At 47.0% G+C, this 9,511-nt stretch overlaps 1 pseudogene; it reads right to left on the bottom strand.

Annotated features, from left to right (window-relative positions):
- Nucleotides 1-802: 802 nt before the first annotated feature.
- Nucleotides 803-4,190, bottom strand: LOC119292128 (annotated as a pseudogene).
- Between the last annotated feature and the right edge of the window lie 5,321 nt (nt 4,191-9,511).

The raw sequence follows: 9,511 nt of genomic DNA, 5'->3' as shown, positions 1-9,511 counted from the left end.
GAAGACTGCTCGATGAAGCTCATAGAAGTGGCGGCCTAGCCCCATTGGAATATTCTGCACAAATCTTCTCTCTAAACCGATGAAGTTGCCAACTTCATCAAGCCGACACCTGCAGATACAAACCGAAGTTCTCCAATCCTTCACATCTTCGGTCAGTCTACTGGTCAAGATCAGAATCATCCCAATCTAGTGCAATGAGATCGACCTGACAGCCACCCTGGACAATCTCCCGCGCACCATATCTTCATTTCCCTGTACCTACCTTGGCATGTCGCCTGTCCGTTCACCACCACAGAAATAATGACTATCAAGCTATGATAACTTTGCCAAGTTATCAGGGTGTCATGGGCAATTTCATCTCAAATGCAAGCAAAGTGGTGTTTGTTCGACATGTTCTCTCAAGGCTCTACCGAAAGCTTCAGGATTAGGGATACTAAGGCCTCCAAATAGGTTTATCTGTTTTATCTGTGCTCATGAGCAAAATAAACAGGTTTGACAAAACTATTAACCATCATCGGTTTACAATATTCTCGACAGAGTGTCGTAATTCTGTTCTGAACATAACAAATTGTTTTCCACTCACCAAACAAAGACGCGCCACACGGAAAAAGTAGTAACTGGTAAAATAATGGACAATATTAACACGAGTTCTACTAAACACATACCCATCAGTCCATCACTAATCATGCAATCGGGACTTATGAACTCAGCTGTTGCGATTCGAACTGAAGCATAGTAGAGACCGTACTCTGATGCAAACATTAGGAAATAGCTGCAATTGAAGCGTAAAATTGGTTGTACTTCCATGTTAACTGTTTGAAGTACCAATGCAGGAATCAATTCCAAACAAAAATATGCCCAACAATATCAATGCACATGTCATTCTCACATTAAACATTCCAGTTAGCATTAGCATGGTCTCTGTCTTCATATTCACTACTCCCTCGAGAGAGATTCTTTCATGGCATGAAGTTCCTTGACGATATCTCCGGTTGGCATTCTACTTGACGGCAATTCCTGAGAGCAGGAAATTCCGAGTTTAAGTAGCGAAACAAGGCAATCAGTCGTTCTCTTGTAGGCAGAAGCACTCACAGTTTGAAGCCCATACTCAAGATCCAACGATAGCCGCATGTCCACAACCTCCATCATACTATCACATAGACCAAGCTCAACATACTCACGAAGGCTCAATCCTTGTCTGAATTTGCTATCGGTGGGCCTCTTTCCAGTGGCTGTTTCCAACACAAGAATGCCATAACTGTAAACATCTCCATGCTTGGACACGGGGTTTCCAACACCATACTCTGTGACAATAACAAGTTCGAATAAGTAGAGTTTTCATGATGCATAGAGTTCTATATTTACATTCGTTTTTAAAACTTTATATAACTAGGCACAGAATAAGTAGAGTAAACATAGAAGAGGTGGGCTAACCTGGGGCAGCATAACCAATTGTCCCTCGAAATCCCGTTGAGCTCGTGGACTGCTCGAGTAATGAGCTTCCCTCGTTTAAGAATCTTAGCAAGACCAAAATCTCCAACATGGGCTACCATATTATCATCTAGGAGCACATTACTTGGCTTCACATCGCAATGTACAACAGGTGCAGGACCATGGCAGTGAAGATAGTCCAAGGCATAAGCCACATCAAGTAGTATTGTCACTCTTTGATGCAGATTCAAATACTTTTGCTCTGCTTGGTCACTTGTGTCAAGATGTAGCCAACCTTCTAGACTACCATTAGGCATGAAGTCATACACAATTGCTTTGAATTCATTCCCTCTGGTATCAATGCTTGAGCAAACTGTAACTATCTTGAGAAGATTGCGGTGTCGCATATTTCCTAATGCTTTGCATTCGGCAGTGAAACTCTTCGGCGCCTTTGGAGTTTGAAGTTTTAATACCTTGACAGCAACAAGGTTTGAATTTTCTCCAGCATGACCATCCAACTCTCCTTTGTACACAGACCCAAATGATCCAGAACCCAGCAAATTCCCTGCCGAGAAACCATCTGTTGCCCTCACCAACTGACTATAAGAAATCAGTTGGTAACCTTGCATGGACGTTGTTGACGGGATTGTTGCTTGTCTTTTATTTTGCCAGGTAAGAAGAAGCTTGTAGAGGAAGGCAAGAACAACCAGTGTTGCAATGATAGAAATAGGCATACACGCAACCGGGAATTTATGTTTTTTCTTTGCTAATTGCAAGGAACAAGGGGCCAAATGTAAATTAGGTACACCACCACAAAGGTTTCCATTTCCTTGGATTGATATTGCTGAAGAATTTGCAAAAACACCAGTGATTGGCACTTCCCCGGCAAGGCTATTGAATGAAAGGTTGAGATAATAGAGTGTGGTAAGGTCTGCAAATGATTTAGGTATCTGGCCTGACAAATTGTTGCTTGAAATGTCTAGAGTTTGTAGACCTTTCATTTGACTAAGGATTGATGGGATGGTACCTTCAAATTTGTTGTTTTGGAGGTAGAGTTGCTGGAGAAGTTGACATCCACCAATGGTGCTAGGGATTTCACCTGATAATTTGTTCGACTCTGCATGGAATTCTACTAGATTTTTTAGATTCCCTATTTCGTGAGGTAGTGATCCCTCCAAGTTATTACTTGATAGAGAAAGATATTCTGAGAGTGTTGGGATGTTGAATAATCCGCTGGGTATTGGTCCTGTAAAGTTATTACTTGAAAGATCTAGTGTCAACAAGTTTGTTAGGTTTCCAAGCGTGCGTGGTAACGTACCACCGAAGGCATTCATGCTGAGGTCCAAAGAAATTAGTTCAGTAAGATTTCCTATATTCTGTGGAATAGACCCACTAATTTTATTTTCGTTTACTTGGAGTAGGGAAAGGAATTTGAGGCTACTCAATGAAGAGGGGAGAGTTTGGGTGAAAGAGTTAGTATAGAGAATGATAAATTGCAAGTTAATGAGGTTACCTATATCTTTAGGGATGCTTCCTGATATTTTTGTTCTCTTGAAGGCCGAGTTGCACCAAGGAGGTGGAAAGGTTGGAAAGTGAATCAGGGAGGACGCCCTCAAACTTATTGGTTCCCAACCCCAAAACTTGTAACTGTGTGCAATTTGTTAACGTGGTTATGAATTCCCAATCTTTGGGCTCTTTTGCGTGAAGCAAGTTTTGTTGGAGGTTTATCCGGAAGAGATTCGGAAAGCTTCCAACCTCCGGAGGAACGATGGCACTGAAAAAGTTCTGTGACATCTGAAGTAATGCGATATTAGAAGCATTACCTATTGCAGCTGGGATGGGGCCATGGAAGTGGTTAACATCCAACGATATGTCTTGGAGAAGGTGAAGATTACTGAATGCGTTTGGAGGTATTGTTCCACTAAGCATATTTTCCTGGACGGAAAGCAGTGTTAGAGAGGAAATGTTCCAAATGGAATTGGGGATCACTCCACTCAAGTTGTTGAAGCCGAGGCTGAGCCGAGACAGTTTGGGCAACATGCCCAAAGACGATGGGATAGGTCCGGACAGGGCGTTGTGATCGACTTGAAGATATTTGAGGTTGGAGAGGTTGCCCAAAACAGGTGGTATCCTACCAGATAATCTGTTGAGAAACATAGACACGGTTTGGATGGATGGTGATCGTAGCAGCGAGCCAGGGATATGTCCTGACAAATCATTTCTGGAAAGGTTCAAAGTGACAAGATTCTTCAAGCTGGAGCCTATCTCGCCCGGGATCTCACCTTGGAGATGGTTTCTACTTAGGTCAAGCGTGGTGAGGTTGGTGCATCCTCCAAGAGCCATGCACAGGAATGCTTCCCTGGAGAGAATTCACCCTCAGGCTTAGGAGCCGAAGCCTGGCAAGATGGCCGAGCTCCGGCGGTATCTGACCGGCGAGGTGGTTGTCGCCGAGGTGAAGCTCCCTGAGAAAGGAGAGGTTGCCCAAGAATGGGGAGATGCGTCCCGACAGGTTGAAGGAGGCCATGGGCAGCGAGACAACCCTGTCGGGGTGCCGCCCGCCGCCCGCAAGCAACGCCTGGCCAGCTGCAGTGGTGGGTGGAGGTGTTCCATGAAGCCAGCAACCCTCTAGGGGGCGCAATGGTGGACTTGAAGGAGAGGAGCGCGAGTTGGTCGCTCCCCCTCCCCGCCGGAGCGGGGGACACGGCAAGAGCGTGGAGGCAGAAGAGGGACAAGAGGAAGAAGAAGCTGAACAATGTCATTGCTCCTGCTATGAGGAGAGGACTGCTAGCTAGCTAGGTCTAGGTGGCGAGTACGTGTGTGCACTACCACTAGCTCGCATACACTAAAGGGTTTATATATATAGCTGGAGCTGGTGCCTCCCTCGTCGCTAAATCAGCAAGCAAGTCGTCTTGCCGGTCTTTGGTCATTGGTCGTTGGTTCTTTGGTCATTGGTCGTTGGTGCTGTCTCCATCTTCCCCAGTCCCAGTGGCGTGGCGTGCGCGTTGGGCGTGGTAGCCGTGGACGGTCTTCCCAGCCTGCCTGCCTGCCTGCATCATCTGTGCCTTGGTACGCGTGGGTCTGGCGTGCGCGTTGCGCTGTGCTGCTGAGCATCTGATCTGCGGCTCCGGCTCGTCTCCCGTCCCGGTGGAAGGTGGTTTCGGTTTGTGATGATGACTACTCCGGGTGGCGCGGAGGCGTTCCTGGTGCAAGGGTCGCGGTGTGCTCTGCTGTGACCCAACACCAGCCACGAGACCGATCGAGGACCCGGCTTCAACATGGTATACGCGACCAGAACTCTCGTCCCCTGATGCGGTATTATTCGGGCAAGCATGGTTTAATGTGTAGCACACACTTTCATCTCCTCCACCGTGCATGTTATTCGTGTATATGTACGCGAGGCATCGTACTTGGTCTATCTTGTGCAAAGGCTAAAGTATAGGGACCTCTTTTTTATCATGACGTATCCGGCTAGAGCATATGATACGATTAGGAAGGTTTTCACTCATTATGGATGTCGGTGTAATTCTAGATAGGATCTACTCCATCTTACGCTGGACTTTTTTTTTGTTATTACTCCCTCCATTTCCTTATATAAGGTGTATTTATTTTTTGATAAAATTTCACAATGTAAGGTGCATTCTTTCTAATTCCTCATAATTTCGTTTTTAGCCCTCCATAAAAAAGAAAGTATCTCTTTTCTGATTGTCTGTATCTCTCCTTGTAGCAAAAAAGAAAAAAAATCTCTCTCTCGATTGCATGTGTCTCTTACTTTTTTGGACTCACTGATTTACTTGCCACAAATCAACAAATTTGCTAAGGATAATTTCGTCCTAACATGTCTATAATTATGTGCCTGGTCATAGTGCCAAAAATAATGCACTTTACATAAAAGAATGGATGGAGTATTAGAGAGAGAGAGAGAGAGAGAGAGAGAGAGAGAGAGAGAGATGACGCCTGGTGTCAACCTCAACAACGTTTTCTTGATGTAGGTCTTCGCTTGGGTGGCCAGTTTGAGCGGTGTTACCTTGTGTGGGCTATTGTGAAGGTTTTAGTCCGATTTTCATATATTAGCCTCAAAAGTATTTTTTGTTTTTAATGATTCAAGATTCTTACTTTAAAAATCCAGTACAGCCATAGCTTTCAACAAACAGCTTCGCAACAAGATGACCATGATCTTGTACTTTTTTCTGTCAGTTTTCTATTATGAGGATAAGAGGCCCCCATTCTCCCATGGAACTCTCCCCTATGAACTTCTAAATAAAACTATTTACAACTTCTAAAGAAAACTATCAACCTGAAGGTGATAGACAACTTATTGAAGCATCTACAGCTGTACTCGGTAAATCTGGGCCCCTATACGTCCGCAGGCCCGCGAATGGCGCCGGACAACCCCTCGTTATTTTAAGTGCACAATCCAAATATTAGCTATTTGATTTTCATTGTAGAACCACATATGCTCCACAAGATCACTGAATAGATGTGCGTGCACTTGATTATCTCGAAGATTCTGATGCATCTGCAGAAAATTCATAACTGATCTACATCTTGTTGCTCCGGAATTTGGACTTGTTCTCCCGACGTCTGAAAATCATTGGTTTGGGTCACCCCATCACCCTCGTCCTTGACAATTATATTGTGCAAAATGACACAAGATGTCATAAGCTGCCATAAAGTCTATGATTTCCACGTCATTGAAGCTCTACGAACAATTTCTCAATGAGCTTGGAGCACTCTGAATGCCCTCTCCACATCCTTCCTAGCCGCCTCGTGCGTTGTTGCAAATTGGCTTTGTTTGTTGCCTTGGGGTTCAGATATGGTCTTCACAAATGTCGCCCACTGAGGATAGATACCATCGGCAAGATAGTGTCCTCTGTTGCAGTCACGACCGTTGATAGTGTAGTTCCACGACGGTGATTCCCCATTACAGAGTCTCCTGAACACGGGAGATCGTTGAAGCACATTGATGTTCGTGGGGTGTCCGGGCCGGCGACAATGTCCGCGGTGGCGAGAACGGATGGGCGGACTGTTGGGACGGTGCAGGCGGCGCTGTGGGTCCACTACGATTGCGGAGCAAGGGTGGCGACAGAGCTAGGGATGGCCGGTGCAAAGTAGGGAGAATAGAGGAGAGGAAACTGAAATTGGTGGTGATGGTGCTGGTAGTGAGGGGAGGGGGGGGGGTTGGTGCAATTTGGTAGGGTCCGCCTATCTGGTCGACGTCGTGGACGCGCTCGGGCGTGCTTGGGCCTCCCCATATCCGCCCCAGATTTGACTGGATATGAGGGGTGCCAATCGGCCCGGGCATTTAGGACCGATATGAGGAGCTTGTCTGGGTCAGATTATTTTTTTGACCGTTCAGTGACTGTGTCGTTCGCTCGGAATGGTACACATGATTTCTTATGGCTCATGCAGCGGGGAGAGAAAACTCGTTCCCTGTCACTTACCTGCTGGGCCCCATGGAAGGCGATGCAATCCTAGCCGTTAATCCACGCCCATCTCCCCGCAAAGCATCGGGAAGCGACATCCGGCTTGTGCTAAAAAGAAGGAAGCGACATCCGGCCCAGCAAAGTGAAACACACTACCAAAACCACACCCTATGCCGACGGCCCTGGCCGTCGGCATAGCTCTGATTGGCCGTCGGGACAGGCCTATGCCGACGGCCCCCGTCGGCATAGGGCCGTCGGCAATATATCCATCGGCGTAGCCCGGGAGGCCGTCGGCACAGAAAGGCCGTCGGCATAGGCCCTATGACGGGGCCGTACATCTATGCCGATGACCCTGGCCGTGGGCAATGTTCGTCTAACGGCGGCCGCCGTCAAGTGCCGACCAATCGCTGGATGCCACGTGGCACTTCGGCGCCGTCGGCTTACTTTGAAACTACGCCGACAGCTAGGCCGTCGGCATAGAAGCGCCACGTGGCAGCGTCTGGGCGCTCCTGGGGCAGAGCTATGCCGACGGCCTAGCCGTCGGCCTAGTTTGAAACTATGCCCCGGAATACCCAGATGCTGCCACGTGGCGGCTATGCCGACGGCCTAGCCACCGGCATAGTTTCAAACTAGGCCGAGGCTAGGCCGTCGGCATAGCTGCCACGTGGCAGCAACTGGGCTCTCACGCCAGCTCTATGCCGACGGCCTAGCCGTCGGCATAGTTTGCATTTGATTTTTTTTCTTTTTTCTGTTTCTTTTCAGATCAATTCAATTCAAATATACAACAGATATATATGATGAAAATGCACATATAGAACACATAGGTATCATCCGGCACCGTCACAACAATATATGCATCATCACAAAGGACCATCAAAAGTAACCGAAAGGATCATCATCACCACACACAAGTCATCGAAAGGATCATCATCACCACACACAAGTCATCTAAAGGATCATCATCACAACACACAAGTCATCTAAAGGATGATCATCACCACATACAAGTCATCTAAAGAAACATAAGCATAAGCACACAAGTAACCGAAAGGCTTAAGCGCCGGGACGTCGAGCACCGCGGAGGTCGTCACCGCCAAGACCGCCGAAGCCCAGGTCGTCACTGCTAGCGGCAGCGCTACCGCCAAGACCGCCTCCACCTCCGCCTCCGTGGATCGGAGTGGTCGGGCTCCGTGACTCGGGAGTGCGGCAAAGGCCACCGCCAACGGTTGATCCACCGGTTCCCTGGATGTTGAAAAGACATTTTAACGGGATATATAACTGTGTTGAAAGGCATGATATGCTTTGGGTGAATGGATTGGGGATGAACTAACCGGCGAGGGGCCAGTGTTCTGTGCCACAAACTTCTCAAAGGTCAGCAGCGTTGGTTGTGCTGGAGGACCCTGTGCTGCTGGCCATTGAGGACACCTGTCGGCTGCCATTTCCTAAAAAGTGTGCTGCATCTGTCGATCCCTCTGCTGATGGTATATATGCATAAAGGCTCTCGTGCCACGCCATGGTCTCCTGGCATGTGTACTCCAGGTAGGCCTATGGTATGACATGATGGAACTCATAAAACTACTAAACGCGGAAAATAAAGTGAGCAATGAAGATAAGACGGAAAATACTTACAGATTGTCTCTCCTGAAAGAGGGACTGTGACGGTGCACTGGTCATTGGCATGCTCGTGCGCTGGCTCAGGCTCGGGTCGATCCGACGGAGCTGTGTGTAAGAGATAATAGGAGTGATCACAACATCGAGAATCGCCTCCTGACCGTGCTCCTTGGGCCCCATGCCCACCACCACCCTATCGTCCAGATCCGCCGCAATGGGGTCAGGTGTGTCAGGATGTAACCTCAGATACCCATCGGAGTAGGCCTTCTTCCTCTATGCGGTCTTCTTGCCGTAGTATTGGGCTCGCCAGGCTTGGAGTCTACCTTTGACTTGGTAGTGGCAACGGTAGCATGAAGTCTACGTGTCCCAATCCCACCAACCTACCCATGATTTGTTTTTTTTTAAAACACCTGTACATTTATTCATACTCATAACGATTACAGGTACACTGAGTTGGATTTAAGATCCAAGGAAATATAAAGTAACTCTTATGACCAAGAATTACAATGAAATTTTTTGAAAACACCTTCTTCAAGGTATCAATCTATACTAGAAGAAATACTCCAAAAACTTTGGTAAAGAGGTTGCAATTAGGCTGGAGCAACATTGTCGTCACGATAGATTCACTACTGAAGCCCCGTTATCGGACATTGCAGGCTTAGGCTAATCCATGAAAAACGATACGAGAAATGTGAAAGAACTGTCACCCCCATGAACATTACAAATAAAGGTTTTTCAAAGTGCCTTGAATTGTCCATCCAAAAAATGGGAAGCCTTGATCGATGAATGTACTTGGGCTGGGGATGATCCCCTAGAAGAGCGGGCCGCCGAATTCTAATATCTTCACCATGGTGTCGATGAAAAGTTTCATCCTCACAAAAAGTCAAACCAACAAAAAAAATCTTGACACACTAATATAAACTCGTCAGATCCGTATAATCGAATCTGCGACGACACAAAACTCTCTAACTTCATGGCACCGTCAAAAGAACGAGAGTAATTTTATTCTCACAAATCTACGATGATCACTAGACGACGACGAAGAA

The sequence above is a fragment of the Triticum dicoccoides genome, chromosome 4B (genome assembly GCF_002162155.2).
Source record: "Triticum dicoccoides isolate Atlit2015 ecotype Zavitan chromosome 4B, WEW_v2.0, whole genome shotgun sequence".
Classification (NCBI taxonomy): Eukaryota; Viridiplantae; Streptophyta; class Magnoliopsida; order Poales; family Poaceae; genus Triticum; species Triticum dicoccoides.
The sequence above is the reverse complement of the archived record's forward strand: the minus strand, read 5'-3'. Positions and strand labels throughout refer to the sequence as shown.